At 38.2% G+C, this 16,755-nt stretch overlaps 1 long non-coding RNA gene across 1 annotated transcript; it reads right to left on the bottom strand.

The window, feature by feature from the left end:
* Positions 1-4,078: 4,078 nt before the first annotated feature.
* On the bottom strand, positions 4,079-8,389 carry LOC139063714 (uncharacterized). The gene is made up of 2 exons (XR_011517082.1): positions 5,165-8,389; positions 4,079-4,473 (listed from the first exon to the last, which is right to left on the bottom strand). It is a non-coding gene; the product is annotated as an uncharacterized lncRNA (long non-coding RNA).
* Positions 8,390-16,755: the final 8,366 nt, after the last annotated feature.

The following is a 16,755-nucleotide window of genomic DNA, read 5'->3' as shown; positions in this document are numbered from 1 at the left end:
ACAAAGGATTAATCAGAACACTGAGCTGTGTAAAGAGAACAAAATCAAAACTCTCCTCCGAAGAGCTGTTGTGAAAGTGAGAAGTTAGTGGAAAGTTCTGCTGTTGGGTTTGCAGAGCAGAAATGCTGACCAGCAGGAGCTTTCAGATGTGAACACAGATTAGCTTTCTACAAAACTTCTTCAAGATTTAGCAAATGAAAGCAGCGTGTCAGGGTCCCATTAAAGCAAGATCAATGAAAGGCTCACATGCATGAGCTTACCCAGTTTCATATCTGCCTCTGGGAGCAGGTGCACCTCCCAGCAGTCATCAGGTGAGAAGAAGGGGACATGTTGGACAGGTCTTCCATCCATCACAGGGACACACCTTACATCAACAACCCATCACACACTCCCTAGGGACAATTTAGAGTTAATCTGATCTACATGGTTGTGTTCTGTAGTCATGCATGAGGAGATCATTCTAGCTCCAGGCTGAAAACCTGCACCTGCGATTCAAACCTGCAACCTTCTTCCTGTGAACTATGCTCCAAACCTCACCACCACACAGCATCATAGTCAGCACATCCCATCAAAATGTCTCCTGTGCTGAACGCCGCTAAAGACTGCTGATGTTTCAAGTATACTCAAACCTGTCAGTTGTACTTGATAGCTCAGGGTGGCTCTGATTGTGTGTCCAACGCAGTGTTGTCAGATGCAACACACACACTCCTCATGTGTTATATGCTGTTGACCAAACCTCTACACAGTTCAACACAGATGTCAGGGCTTCCAACAATGAGCATGAGACACATTTGAATATCTTAACAATCTGCACCTTAAAGTTCTCATGATGAATAAAAATAATTCATCTCTGTGTTAAAGCGCTACAAACTGAGTTTACAGTTTTTCTCCGCTTTGGTGCATTTCTCACAACAGAATTAAACTTTGCACAACAGTTAGTTCAACCTCCACAACATGTAGTCGTTTTGGCACAACCTAGTGGCGGTTTCATGTTCATTTCAAAAGGCAAATGCTGTTGGACATGAAGCAGTTGAATAAGTACAAATGGTCACTTTTGACTTGCTATTCATCACTATCTCCTTGCTTTTATCATGAATGTCACAATTATTTATACTTGTACCGGCTGAATGGTCATTGTCCTTACAACTAATAGTCTTCATTTCATTGCTCGTGTCATTGCACTCAAAGTTGTTGAAAATCTTGTCAAACAATTTGTACAACCATTTTGAAAACCCTTTTTTAAAGGAGTTTCCATGGAAATCTCCATAAATTACTTTTCTCAGCTGAACCTTATCTCACACTAATGAAAATTGGTGTGTGTCCTGGTGACAATCGGACAATGTATGTAGTGTTTTGGGATAATGTTAGCTTCCATCACTCTGCTGTAGTCAGGCAGAGGTTTGCAGCACACGACAGGATGCTTATGGAGTTTCTTCCTCCTTACACTCCATTCCTAAATCCAATTGAGGAGTTTTTCTCTTCCTGGAGGTGGAAGGTATGTGACAGGCATCCACATACCCAAATGACCCTGCTAGCAGCTATGGATGCAGCTTGTGATGACATCACAGCAGAGTCCTGCAGAGGGTGGATTCGACACTCCAGAAGATACTTTCCTGGATGCATTGATAGAGCTGACATTCACTGTGATGTTGATGAAAATATGTGGGCAAACAGACGGGAGCGTGTAGATATCAATGATTGATATGCAGCAGTGGTTGTTCAGTTTTTTTTGTTTCGTAATTACTGCAGTAAGCTTTACTGTCTAAGTGAGTTTATGTTTGCTGTAAAATGTTTGTTTTACTGTATTTCCCCAGTTGCACAATGCTGTGAACAGTTTCAGTTAAATATTTTCAAGAGTGCATATGAAGCGTCTTGATTTTCCTTTACAATTTATGGTTTTCAACATGCCATGCATGCTGTCCAGACTTGACATGTCATTGGGAAGCACCTACAAAGAGATCCATCACAATGAGAACATGTTCAAACCATTTGATTTTGTGACCAAAGGTGCTGGTGTAATGACTTGTAATGGTGACAGCCCTGACACTTTTACTGATATAAGTACTTGCTTTTGATGAAAATATTATCTGTTTTGATTAAGGGACTTGCTTTTGAAGCATTGACTACCTATTTTGAGCAACCGACTTGCTTTTGAACAACTGACTTTTCTTTTTGATGAAGTGACAGAGATCAATTCTGTTGTGAGAAATGCACCAAAGCAACTGAGAAAAACTGTAACTGAGCAAGATGGGGAATTGATGCCCGCAAGTGACGAGAAGTTGGAACTGCACTAGTTCTGGTAAACCGTTGATAAGAATATTTTAGCCTCCTTCTCTCAATATAGCTGAAAAATCTTTGGCAACATTAATATTAAATGATGGAAAGGAGAGGAAGAAAAGTGGAAGAGGGAACTGTATTAGACATCTCGGAATACTTTGTAGGAACACTTCTTGTAAAATCCTGCAAAAAACTGTTTTTCTCAGTTGCTTTGGTGCATTTCTCACAACAGAATTGATCTCTGCACCACTATTAAGGCTTTTCTCAAAACAATTAGTGCAAACTGCAACACATGGTGGATAACTTTTAAAAGTGAGTCACTTCATCAAAAAGAAAAGTCAGTTGTTCAAAAGCAAGTCGATTGCTCAAAATAGGTAGTCAATGCTTCAAAAGCAAGTCTCTTAATCAAAACAGATAATATATTCATCAAAAGCAAGTACTTATATCAATCAAAGTGTCAAGGCTGTCACCATTAGAAGTCATTACACCAGCACCTTTGGTCACAAAATCAAATGGTTTGAACATGTTCTCATTGTGATGGATCTCTTTGTAGGTGCTTCCCAATGACATGTCAAGTCTGGACAGCATGCATGGCATGTTGAAAACCATAAATTGTAAAAGAAAATCAAGACACTTGACATGCACTCCTGATAATACTTAACTGAAACTGTTCACAGCCTTGTGCAACTGGGGAAATACAGTAAAACAAACATTTTACAGCAAACATAAACTCACTTAGACAGTAAAACTTACTGCAGTAGTTACGAAACAAACAAAAAAAACTGAACAGACACTGCTGCATATCAATCACTGATATCTACACGCTCCCGTCTGTTTGCCCACATATTTTCATCAACATCACAGTGAATGTCAGCTCTATCGATGCATCCAGGAAAGTATCTTCTGGAGTGTCGAATCCACCCTCTGCAGGACTCTGCTGTGATGTCATCACAAGCTGCATCCATAGCTGCTAGCAGGGTCATTTGGGTATGTGGATGCCTGTCACATATCTTCCACCTCCAGGAAGAGAAAATCTCTTCAATTGGATTTAGGAATGGAGTGTAAGGAGGAAGAAACTCCATAAGCATCCTGTCGTGTGCTGCAAACCACTGCCTGACTACAGCAGAGTGATGGAAGCTAACATTATCCCAAAACACTACATACATTGTCCGATTGTCACCAGGACACACACCAATTTTCATTAGTGTGAGATAAGGTTCAGCTGAGAAAAGTAATTTATGGAGATTTCCATGGAAACTCCTTTAAAAAAGGGTTTTCAAAATGGTTGTACAAATTGTTTGACAAGATGTTCAACAACTTTGAGTGCAATGACACGAGCAATGAAATGAAAACTATTAGTTGTAAGGACAATGACCATTCAGCCGGTACAAGTATAAATAATTGTGACATTCATGATAAAAGCAAGGAGATAGTGATGAATAGCAAGTCAAAAGTGACCATTTGTACTTATTCAACTGCTTCATGTCCAACAGCATTTGCCTTTTGAAATGAAGATGAAACCGCCACTAGGTTGTGCCAAAACGACTACATGTTGTGGAGATTAAACTAACTGTTGTGCAAAGTTTAATTCTGTTGTGAGAAATGCACCAAAGCAACTGAGAAAAACGGTAAAACACTGATTATCACTGTTGCCTCTAATGATGCTATGGTCCGCTTTCAGGTTTAGGAATCAAGTATTTTTACCTTAATTCACAGTTTATTCCTTCAGTAGATGAGATAATGATTTCATGAAAGCATTGTGGTTTGTTTGTTGTTGCTTTTAATAAAGAGGAGACAGACAGACAGACAGACAGACTTTATTAATCCCAGACTGGGAAAATGCAGAGTATCAGCAGCATTACACAGTTAAACAGCAATAAATAAATAAACAATTGCAATATTGAAAAAAAAAAAAAAGGGGGGGGGGGGGGAGTTTTATAAAACATGAAAAACATTGTGACTATAACTGTGACGAGCCAGGTTTAGTTGTTGCTAATGTACGATGTGATGGCATAAGGTAGGGAAGACTTCCTGTATCTTTCCCTTCGACAGCGGAGCTGTAGCAGCCTGTGTGAGAAGGTGCTCCTCTGTCTGTCTACTGTGTGATGGAGGGGGTGCTGGTCATTGTCCATGATGGATAAAAGTTTATTCAGCATCCTCATCTCCTCCCCGGTCTCCAAGGTGTCCAGTCTGAAACTAAATACACATGTGTGGGTTTATGTGATGGTGTCACAACAAGACATTTAGCAGTCTGGACAGCACGGTTCAATGTGATCAACTTTATTTTGTGATTTTTGTGAAAATGGAACCTGTTTCTGAGATTTTAGACTCACTTTTGTTTCCTTGAGTCTGTGTGAACTTCTGTGATCCCACCATCGTGTCTAAGCTTTAAGACAATAATCTAACGTTGGTATTAGTTTTACATGCAACAAATCAGTAAATAAGGTGTAGCATTTAATACATATTAATTATGATCAGTAAGATGTTATATTCCATATAAATATGAAATATCAATCTGATTGATCTTTGAATGTTTAATCAGAAGATTCTATGGTGCTTTGTGTCAGACTGGTCGGCTGGAAACGGGAGTTGAGCTTGTAGAGAGCGTGGTCCCACAGACGCGGAAGTGCTCAGTTTTTTTCCTAATTATGATTTATTTTAATCTCCACGTTTGCAAATCACACATTTTCTTAACGTGAATTGGGCGGTTACAACCATATACATAATATATTGATGGTTGTAATCATTGACATTAATCCAGTCTGTGGTTGTAAGTGTGACGTAAATGCAAGTGCTCATAGTTTAATCTAGGAATCCCCGAGCGTTCCAGCGTCAGTGAAGTGACACGGAAATGCTGGGCTTTCCAGAAGTAAGTAAGAACACTTACTGTGAGCTTAGAGTTCGTACGATGGATCGGTTGTTTGGAAACTCTGATCAAGGATCCGAAGAAACGATGACTGAGTGGTGAGCGGGGAGACGACTTCTATATATAGTCGCGGTTCGTGACGTGGGTGACGTAGAGGGAGTCCCCGCGAGAGGCATGCTGGGAGTTGTGGTCCATGGTTGAGGTCGGCTAGCTGGGAGATGCTGGTTTTGGGACTTGGTTCTGTCACTTTGCTTATTCAAGGACCATAAACACACTTCGTATTAATTCAGACAGAGTCAGTATATAGTTCATAAAATTAATTTAATTCTTTCTCCTGAACTAATGATACATGACAATATATGGATAATGAGGTGTTATGATGGAAGCTAGATGTTGTAGCAACCGTTCTTTGTATCTGAGAGAAATTGTGAAATCTGGGTGTGAAATAATTGTTTGTTATAAATTATAGAGTTAGTTATTGATAAAAACCTCATCAGACACCATTATGCAGGCTTACGATACCCTTGTAGGAGTTGATATCTGCGGTCTGGAGGGTTGCGATCAGAGTGGCGAGGTCACCGGACGTCGAAACCACAATATTCAGAGATTAGTAGCTTCCTCTGAGTTCAGCTTCCCCAGCCATGAGATGCAACCCGGGTCTGCAGATTAGGTGTCCAAGGTGGATGTCTGAGAGTTGAAGTAGCTCTGAAAAGAGCTGTTGTGTCTGTAATCACGTGCAGCGTCGCAGAAAGGTTTTGACTTAAGGTCAAAGGAGTTTGTTTCAAAGGAGGCTTCTTTCCCGATTTGGACGAATCGGGGCTCAGCTGGAAACTGAATTTATCGGGAAGTAAATCCTGTTTTAATAAATGTAGCTGCCAGCTGAGCAGCTGATGGCAATGACCCTTAATTGGCTCACAGAATTTATATAAGCCACACCCTTCCAGAGAAAACTGCTTGGGTTAATTTGTTTGTAGAGAAGATAACACTGTTTGAAGTATTGAAATTATGTCTTTAGCCTAAATTCACCTCAGCTGCACATTGCTGACTGCATCCCCACCTAAGTTTTGCTGAATTGACGCTTTTGTTTGGGTTATTAGTTTGACACTCTATAGTCATTGTTTGGTTTTCTTGTTCTTGTCCATCACCTAGTCAAATCTACAGATAAAGCTTTGAGGAATTATTGTTTTGTTTAGCACCCTTGGCCAGCGGAGCAAGGTAAATGTGAGAATATAATCTACTTCTGTTATGACATCAAAGTTGTGTTCACCTTTTATTTATGCTTTGTATATCTCTAAACAGTTTTCACGGTGCAACTCATGGAGTGAAGTCCAAGGCATTGGACCAGAGAAACTAATAAAAGTTTATGCACCCGTCGAGGCTCTCCGTTCTTTTCTTCATGGTGCCAGGGGCAGCTACAATAAAGTACTTTGTTGTGATTTCTGACCAAGTTTGGCAAATCAAAATTTGACACGTTTCTGACTCTTTGCCAACATCCCTCAGAAAGCCACGCCTTCCTTCAGATACAAAATTCTTAACCTTAATGTGTATCTTATTGTAATGTGCATGAGTGTAAACAATGATTCACTTGTTAGATCAAACACATACTGATTTGTGATATAAATGGATCATTGTAAGAACAACATTCATTTTAAATTCATTGATTTAAGCACAGGTCATTCAAAATTTAATTTAAACATCTTGTTCATTCATCACATCATTACTGTAAGCTTATGAGTTGTAAAAGTCGTGGAAATTTCCGTTGTTCTGAGTGAAGAATGTTGATGTCTGGCATTTCATCCAGAGAGTGTAGGACCTTGGGAGAGAAAGTTTGTTTAAATGTTTTGTCTTCATGCAATGTCAACTTGTGCTGAACAGAACCTTCTGGTTCTGGAAGGCCAAACAGAAAGTGGATTTATGCTGTAGATGAAAGACTATTATGTTGATCAATATATAGGTGAAAATTGACCCTTTTGGACGTTACAAAGGATTAATCAGAACACTGAGCTGTGTAAAGAGAACCAAAGCAAAACTCTCCTCAGAAGAGCAGTTGTGAAAGTGAGAAGTTAGTGGAAAGTTCTGCTGTTGGGTTTGCAGAGCAGAAATGCTGACCAGCAGGAGCTTTCAGATGTGAACAAAGATTAGCTTTCTACAAAACTTCAAGATTTAGCAAATGAAAGCAGCGTGTCAGGGTCCCATTAAAGCAAGATCGATGAAAGGCTCACATGCATGAGCTTACCAGTTTCATATCTGCTTCTGCGAGCAGGTGCACCTCCCAGCAATCATCAGGTGAGAAGAAGGGGACATCTTGGACAGGTCTTCCATCCATCACAGGGACATACATTGGATCAACAACCCATCACACACTCCCTAGGGACAATTTAGGGTTAACCTCATCTACATGGTTTTGTTCTGTGGTCATGCATGAGGAGATCATTCTAGCTCCAGGCTGAAAAGCTGCACCTGTGATTCAAACCTGCAACCTTCTTCCTGTGAACTATGCTCCAAACCTCACCACCATGCAGCATCATAGTCGGCACATCCCATCAAAATGTCTCCTGTGCTGAACGCCGCTAAAGACTGCTGATGTTTCAAGTATACTCAAACCTGTCAGTTGTACTTGATAGCTCAGGGTGGCTCTGATTGTGTGTCCAACGCAGTGTTGTCAGATGCAACACACACACACACACACACACCCCATGTGTTATAGCTGTTGACCAAACCTCTACACGGTTCAACACAGATGTCAGGGCTTCCAACAATGAGCGTGAGACACGCATTTGAATATCTTCACAATCTGCACCTTAAAGTTCTCATGATGAATAAAAATAATTCATCTCTGTGTTAAAAGTGCTACAAACTGAGTTTAACTGAGCAAGATGGGGAATTTACATCCTCAAGTGGCGAGAAGCTGGAGCTACACTTTAGTTCTGGTAAACCGTTGATAAGAATATTTAAGCCTACTTCACTTAATATAGCTGAAAAATCTTTGGGAATATTAATATTAAAGGAAGGAAAGGAGAGGAAGAAAAGTGGAAGAGGGAACTATTAGACATCTCGGAATATTTTGTAGGAACACTTCCTGTAAAATCCTGCAAAATAAAACACTTATCACTGTTGCCTCTAATGATGCTATGGTGTGCTTTTAGGTTTAGGAATCAAGTATTTTTACCTTAATTCACAGTTTATTCCTTCCGTAGATGAGATAATCATTTTATGAAAGCATTGTGGTTTGTTTATTGTAGCTTTTAGTAAAGAGGATTTAGATAGATAGATAGATAGATAGATAGATAGATAGATAGATAGATAGATAGATGTACTTTATTAATCCTAAGCTGGGAAATTGCAGTGTAGCAGCAGCATTACACACAGTTATACAGCAAAAAAAAAAAAAAAAAAAAAAAAAAAAACAATAGCAATATAAAAAAAGAGTGTCTGTGTGTGGGGAGGGGGGTAGTTTTATAAAACATGAAAACATTGTGACTATAACTGTGACATGAACCAGGTTTAGTTGTTGCTAATGTACAATGTGATGGCATAAGGTAGGAAAGACTTCCTGTATCTTTCCCTTCGACAGCGGAGCTGTAGCAGCCTGTGTGAGAAGGTGCTCCTCTGTCTGTCTACTGTGTGATGGAGGGGGTGCTGGTCATTGTCCATGATGGATAAAAGTTTATTCAGCATCCTCATCTCCTCCACGGTCTCCAAGGTGTCCAGTCTGAAACTAAATACACATGTGTGGGTTTATGTGATGATGTCACAACAAGGCATTTAGCAGTCTGGACAGCACGGTTCAATGTGATCAACTTTATTTTGTGATTTTTGTGAAAACGGAACCTGTTTCTGAGATTTTAAAGTCACTTTTGTTTCCTTGAGTGTGTGTGACCTTTTGTGATCCCACCATCGTGTCTAAGCTTTAAGACAATGATCTAACATTTGTATCAGTTTTACATGCAACAAATTAGTTAATAAGGTGTAACATTTAATATATATTAATTATGATCAGTAAGATGTGATATTCCATATAAATTTGAAATATCAATCTGATTGATCTTTGAATGTTTAATCAGAGGATTCTAGGGTTCTTTGCTTATTAAAGGACCATAAACACACTTCGTATTAATTCAGACCGATTCAGTATATAGTTCATAAAATGAATTTAATTATTTTTCCTAAACTAATGATACATGACAAGATATGAATAATGAGATGTGGTGTGGTGGATGTGAGGTGTTATAATGGAAGCTAGATGTTGTAGCAACCGTTCTTTGTATCTGAGAGAAATTGTGAAATCTGGGTGTGAAATAATTATTTGTTATAAATTATAGAGTTAGTTATTGATAAAAAAAACCCTCATCAGACACCATTATGCAGGCTTACGATACCCTTGTATGAGTTGATCTCGGCGGTCTGGAGGTTTGCGATCAAAGTGGCGAGTGCACCGGACGTTGAAACCACAATATTCAGAGATTAGTAGCTTCCTCTGAGTTCAGCTTCACCAGCCATGAGATGCAACCCGGGGTCTGCAGATTAGGTGTCCATGGTGGATGTCTGAGAGTTGAAGTAGCTCTGAAAAGAGCTGTTGTGTCTGTAATCACTTGCAGCATCACAGAAAGGTTTTACTTAAGGTCAAAGGAGTTTGTTTCAAAGGAGGCTTCTTTCCCGATTTGGACGAATCGGGGCTCAGCTGGAAACTGAATTAATCAGGAAGTAAATCCTGTTTTAATAAACTACTTTGTTATGATTTCTGGCCAAGTTTGGCAAATCAGAATTTGACACGTTTCTGAGTATTTACCAACATCTATCAGAAAGCCACGCCTTCCTTCAGATACAATATTCTTATCCTTAATGTGTATCTTATTGTAATGTGCATGAGTGTAAACAATGATTCACTTGTTAAATCAAACACGTACTGATTTGTGATATAAATGGATCATTGTAAGAACAATGTTCATTTTAAATTCATTGATTTAAGCACAGGTCATTCAAAATTTCATTTAAACATCTTGTTCATTCATCACATCATTATTGTAAGCTTATGAGTTGTAAAAGTCATGGAAATTTCCGTTGTTCAGAGTGAAGAATGTTGACGTCTGGCATTCATCTAGAGAGTGTAGGACCTTGGGAGAGAATGTTTGTTTAAATGTTTTGTCTTCATGCAATGTCAACTTGTGCTGAACAGAACCTTCTGGTTCTGGAAGGCCAAACAGAAAGTGGATTTATGCTGTAGATGAAAGACTATTATGTTGATCAATATATAGGTGAAAATGGACGCTTTTGGACGTTACAAAGGATGAATCAGAACACTGAGCTGTGTAAAGAGAACCAAAGCAAAACTTTCCTCCGAAGAGCAGTTGTGAAAGTGAGAAGTTAGTGGAAAGTTCTGCTGTTGGGTTTGCAGAGCAGAAATGCTGACCAGCAGGAGCTTTCAGATGTGAACAAAGATTAGCTTTCTCCAAAACTTCTTCAAGATTTAGCAAATGAAAGCAGCGTGTCAGGGTCCCATTAAAGCAAGATCGATGAAAGGCTCACATGCATAAGCTTACACAGTTTCATATCTGCTTCTGCGAGCAGGTGCACCTCCCAGCAATCATCAGGTGAGAAGAAGGGGACATCTTGGACAGGTCTTCCATCCATCACAGGGACACACCTTAGATCAACAACCCATCACACACTCCCTAGGGACAATTTAGGGTTAACCTCATCTACATGGTTTTGTTCTGTGGTCATGCATGAGGAGATCATTCTAGCTCCAGGCTGAAAAGCTGCACCTGTGATTCAAACCTGCAACCTTCTTCCTGTGAACTATGCTACAAACCTCACCACCATGCAGCATCATAGTCAGCACATCCCATCAAAATGTCTCCTGTGCTGAACGCCGCTAAAGACTGCTGATGTTTCACGTATACTCAAACCTGTCAGTTGTACTTGATAGCTCAGGGTGGCTCTGATTGTGTGTCCAACGCAGTGTTGTCAGATGCCACACACACACACACACACACACACACACACACACACACACACACACACACACACACACACACACACACACACGCACACACACACACACACACACACACACACACACACACACACACACACACACACACACACACACACACACACACACACACACACACACACACACACACACACACACACACACACTCCTCCTCATGTGTTATATGCTGTTGACCAAACCTCTACACGGTTCAACACAGATGTCAGGGCTTCCAACAATGAGCGTGAGACACACATTTGAATATCTTCACAATCTGCACCTTAAAGTTCTCATGATGAATAAAAGTATTTCATCTCTGTGTTAAAGTGCTACAAACTGAGTTTAACTGAGCAAGACAGGAAATTGACGCCCTCAAGTGGCGAGAAGCTGGAGCTACATTTTAGTTCTGGTAAACTAATTGTTAAGAATATTTTAGCCTCCTTCTCTCAATATAACTTAAAATCTTTGGGAATATTAATATTAAAGGAAAAAAGGAGAGGGGGAAAAGGGGAAGAGGGAACTATATTAAAGATCTCTGAATACGTTGTAGGAACACTTCCTGTAAAATCCTGCAAAATAAAACACTGATTATCACTATTGCTTTAAAGTAACTGTTGCCTCTAATGATGCTATGGTCTGCTTTTAGGTTTAGGAATCAAGTATTTTTTTTACCTTAATTCACAGTTTATTCCTTCCGTAGGTGAGATAATCATTTGATGAAAGCATTGTGGTTTGTTTGTTGTTGCTTTTAATAAAGAGGATATAGATAGATAGATAGATAGATAGATAGATAGATAGATAGATAGATGTACTTTATTAATCCTAAGCTGGGAAATTGCAGTGTATCAGCTGCATTACACACAGTTATACAGTTAAAAAACAATAGCAATATAAAAATAAAGGGGGGGGGGTATAAAACATGAAAACATTGTGACTATAACTGTGACATGAACCAGGTTTAGTTGTTGCTAATGTACAATGTGATGGCATAAGGTAGGGAAGACTTCCTATATCTTTCCCTTCGACAGCGGAGCTGTAGCAGCCTGTGTGGGAAGGTGCTCCTCTGTCTGTCTACTGTGTGATGGAGGGGGTGCTGGTCATTGTCCATGATGGATAAAAGTTTATTCAGCATCCTCATCTCCTCCACGGTCTCCAAGGTGTCCAGTCTGAAACTAAATACACATGTGTGGGTTTATGTGATGGTGTCACAACAAGGCATTTAGCAGTCTGGACAGCACGGTTCAATGTGATCAACTTTATTTTGTGATTTTTGTGAAAACGAAACCTGTCTCTGAGATTTTAGACTCACTTTTGTTTCCTTGAGTCTGTGTGACCTTTTGTGATCCCACCATCGTGTCTAAGCTTTAAGACAATAATCTAACATTTGTATCAGTTTTTATGTAACAAATTAATTAATAAGGTGTAACATTAATACATATTAATCATGATCAGTAAGATGTGATATTCCATATAAATTTGAAATATCAATCTGATTGATCTTTGAATGTTTAATCAGAGGATTCTACGGTTCTTTGCTTATTAAAGGACCATAAACACACTTCGTATTAATTCAGACCGATTCAGTATATAGTTCATAAAATGAATTTAATTATTTTCCTAAACTAATGATACATGACAAGATATCAAAAATGAGATGCGGTGTGGTGGATGTGAGGTGTTGTTTATAAAGTCGACTCCTTCTATTTATTTAAATCATCATACTGCTCGAAGTACAGGGCGAGGAGGAGGAGTAGCAACCATTTTTCATTCAGACCTATTAATCAATCCCTTACCAATAGATAATATTGATATAAAATGGTTAAAGTTAGTAGTAGATTTTATTTCATGTCCTATTGTTCATATAATAAATGGAAGTTTTAAAGAAGGTATTTTCCCATCTCAATGGAAAACAGCAAAAATAATACCTTTAATTAAGAACAATAGAGAACCACTGTCTGGTCAAAACAGTCGACCAATAAGTTTGCTACCAGCGTTAAGTAAAATCATGGAAAAAATTGCATATGATCAAATTCAAGATTATTTTGAGGTAAATGAATTGAACACAAAATATCAACATGCTTACAAAACAAATCACTCAACCACTACTGCACTTATTCAAATAACTGATTATTGCTTAGAGAATATCGATAATAATAAGCTAATTGGTTCTATATTTCTTGATTTAAGTGCGGCTTTTGATGTTTTAGATCATGATATTTTATTACTAAAACTTAAACACTATGGATTTCATACATCTGCTCTTAACTGGACTAAAAGTTATCTTACTGACAGAGAATATCAATTTTATTTCAATGGCAGTTTTTCTGAAAATGGTCTGATGGAATGTGGTGTTCCACAGGGAAGTTGTTTGGGACCACTTTTGTTTTCTATTTTTTTGAATGATTTTCCGTGGGTGCTGCAACATGCGACTACAGCAGTATATGCAGATGATATTACTGTTTTAGCTTCAGCACATACGGAGAGTGCATTGAATGAAATATTAAATGAAGAGTTAAGAACAGTCGAGCAGTGGATAACTGCTAACAAATTAGTGATTAATGCAGGAAAAACTAAATGCATGGTAGTTGGCTCCAAACATACTTTACAGACGATGCCAAAGTTACATTTAACCCTGAGTAACAACATAATAGAACAACTAGAAGAAGTAAAATTACTAGGAGTTATAGTTGATTGTAAATTATCATGGACAAGCCAGATTAATTATGTTTTACGCAAAATGGGGAGAGGTATGGGCATAATAAAATTTTGTTGCAAATTTATACCACAATATTTACTTAAATGCCTTGTTCAATCATTAGTGCTTTCTTGTGTAGATCAAGCATCTGTTATTTGGTCCAGTACAAGTGAAAATAATTTGCATAAGCTACAAGTTGCACAAAATAAAGCTGCTCGTATTGTTTTAGGCTGCCCTTACAGAACAAATGTGGGAACGATGCATGAAAAACTTGCTTGGCTTGATGTGAAGAGTAGATTAAAGTATTTCGTGGTAACAACTGTGAGGAAAATAATAATTACAAAAACACCAAAAATTATACATAGCAAATTAATGTTTTTTTCAGATAATCATACTTATAATACACGACAGATAAATGAGATGAAATGTATTTTACCACGCAGTAGAACAAATCAAATTCAACGATCTTTTCACTATAAAGCTATGCTTGCATGGAATGCATTACCTAGATTTTTAATTTTTGAAAGTAATAACATTTCTTTTCATAAGAAACTGAAAATTTTTTTGTTTACACACCTAATTGTATAGTGACTATGAACTCTGCAACGAAGGATTGAAAATCTGTGTTTGAGGTCGAGTACTGGATATCGATGAATTATGATACGAAACAATGGACATGATGTCACCATTCTGTTATATTTTATTTTCAATCTTTATTGGTGTGATTAACTCCTTTCCCGATATTAGTTTATATATGTAATTTTGTTCTAGATATGTGATTTCATCTTGAGCTACTGGTATTATGGGAATTAGGGATGTGTGTGCGTGAATGTGTGTGTGTGTTTGTGTGTAAAGGGTATTATCTCATGTAAACAACTGTATGAAAATGTATGAGACCCCAGGAAGACTAGCATCTGCACTTAGGCAGAAGCCAATGAGGATCTCAATAAAACGAAACGAAACGAAACGAAACCAATTAATGGTTACAGTTCTTTTGAACATCTTATTCTTAGTTTTCCTAATCCAGATTTCAAAACTGTAAAACCACTTTTGTTTATAGTTTTGTATCGTCCACCAGACCCTTACTCTGAGTTTTTGGATCACATCTCTGATTTTTTTTAATCTGATTTGGTGCTAAATACTGATAAGGTCATTGTAGCGCGGGAACTTAACATTCATGTGGACATTGAAAATGATAGCCTCAATGTAGCCTTTGGTAATATCTTAGACTCAATTGGTTTTACCCAACGAATACATAGCTCCACCCACTCCTGCCATCATACATTAGACCTTGTGCTGACTTATGGCATAGAGTGTGAGGAAATACCAATATTTCCACATAATCCAGTCCTCTCGGATCACTTTTTGATAACCTTTGAGTTTTTTATAACTGAGTTCTTGAGACATGAAAGTAAATTTCACTATGGTCTGTCTATCTGACAACGCTGTTGCAACTTTTAAATCAACTGTTCCATCTTTACCATCTTCAGCATCTCAGAGGAACGTAGCAGAGGGCAATATTTTTAGCCCTTCACAAATTTATGCTATAGTTTATAATGTTGCTTAAAGTGTGGCATTAGATGATGTTGCCCCTTTAAAAAAGAGGGTAATTAGGGACAGGAAGTTGGCTCCCTGGTTTAATTCTCATTTACGAACTTTAAAGCAAAACTCATTTCTTTTCAGTACAGTTGCCAAACTTACACAGAATCATAGCTCTGAACCATCTATTCCCTTAGCCCTCAGCAGCAACGGCTTTCTGGAATTTTTCACAAGTAAAATTAATTCTATTAGAAACAAAGTCATTGGCATCCTCCCTAATGTGATTTCTTCTTCCTCAGTAAGTGAGGCAGCATCTGAGGTAACTGTAGAACCTCATCTGTGTTTGAACCATTTTGATCCAGTTGAGCTTTCAGAGTTATCAAAAATATTAGCTTCATCCAAACCTTCAACTTGCATTTTATATCCAATCCCAATTAAATTATTTAAAGATGCATTTCCTTTGGTTACTGCCCCCATTCTAGATATAATCAATCTATCCTTAGTAAATGGATACGTACCACAGGATTTTAAGGTTGCTGTAATCAAACCATTACTTAAGTAGCCTTCTCTGGATCCAGATGACCCAATGAATTACCGGTATAGACCAATATCTAACCTTTCATTTTTATCCAAAGTCCTTGAGAAAATAGTGGCCATCCAAGTGTGTGAGCATTGAAGCACCAATGATCTGTTTGAGGAATTTCAGTATGGTTTTAGAGAGTATCACAGCACTGAAACTGCATTAATGAAAGTTACAAATTATATTCTCTTGGCCTCGGATAAGAATCTTGTGTCTGTTCTAGTCTTGTTAGATCTCAGTGCTGCCTTTGACACAGTAGATCACAATGTTCTTTTAGAAAGGCTTGAACATGTTGTAGGGATCAAAGGAACAGTGCTAGGCTGGTTTAAATCCTACCTGTCTGATAGATATCAGTTTGTAAATGTACATGACAAATCTTCTTCATACTCCAGGGTTACATGTGGAGTACCACAGGGTTCAGTGCTTGGACGAATTCTTTTTACTATATATATATATATGCTCCCAATTGGTAAAATCATTAGACAGCATGGGATAAACTTCCACTGTTATGCTGACGATACTCAGTTATATCTATCCATTAACCCCGATGAACCTAATCGGTTAGTTAGATTACAGGCTTGTCTTGAAGACATAAAAAATTGGATGACTCAAAACTTTTTGCTTTTAAATCAAGACAAGACTGTAGTTCTCATCTTTGGACCTGAAATTCAGAAAAGGAAATTGCTTAGTCAATCACCTGACCTGAATGGCATTAAATTAGTCTCTGAGAACAAAGTAAGGAGCCTTGGTGTTATCTTTGACCAGGACATGTCATTCAAATCCCACGTTAAAGAGGTTTGTAG

The sequence above is a fragment of the Nothobranchius furzeri genome, chromosome 17 (assembly GCF_043380555.1).
Source record: "Nothobranchius furzeri strain GRZ-AD chromosome 17, NfurGRZ-RIMD1, whole genome shotgun sequence".
NCBI classification, from domain to species: domain Eukaryota; kingdom Metazoa; phylum Chordata; class Actinopteri; order Cyprinodontiformes; family Nothobranchiidae; genus Nothobranchius; species Nothobranchius furzeri.
This window is presented reverse-complemented; position numbering and strand designations above follow the sequence as displayed.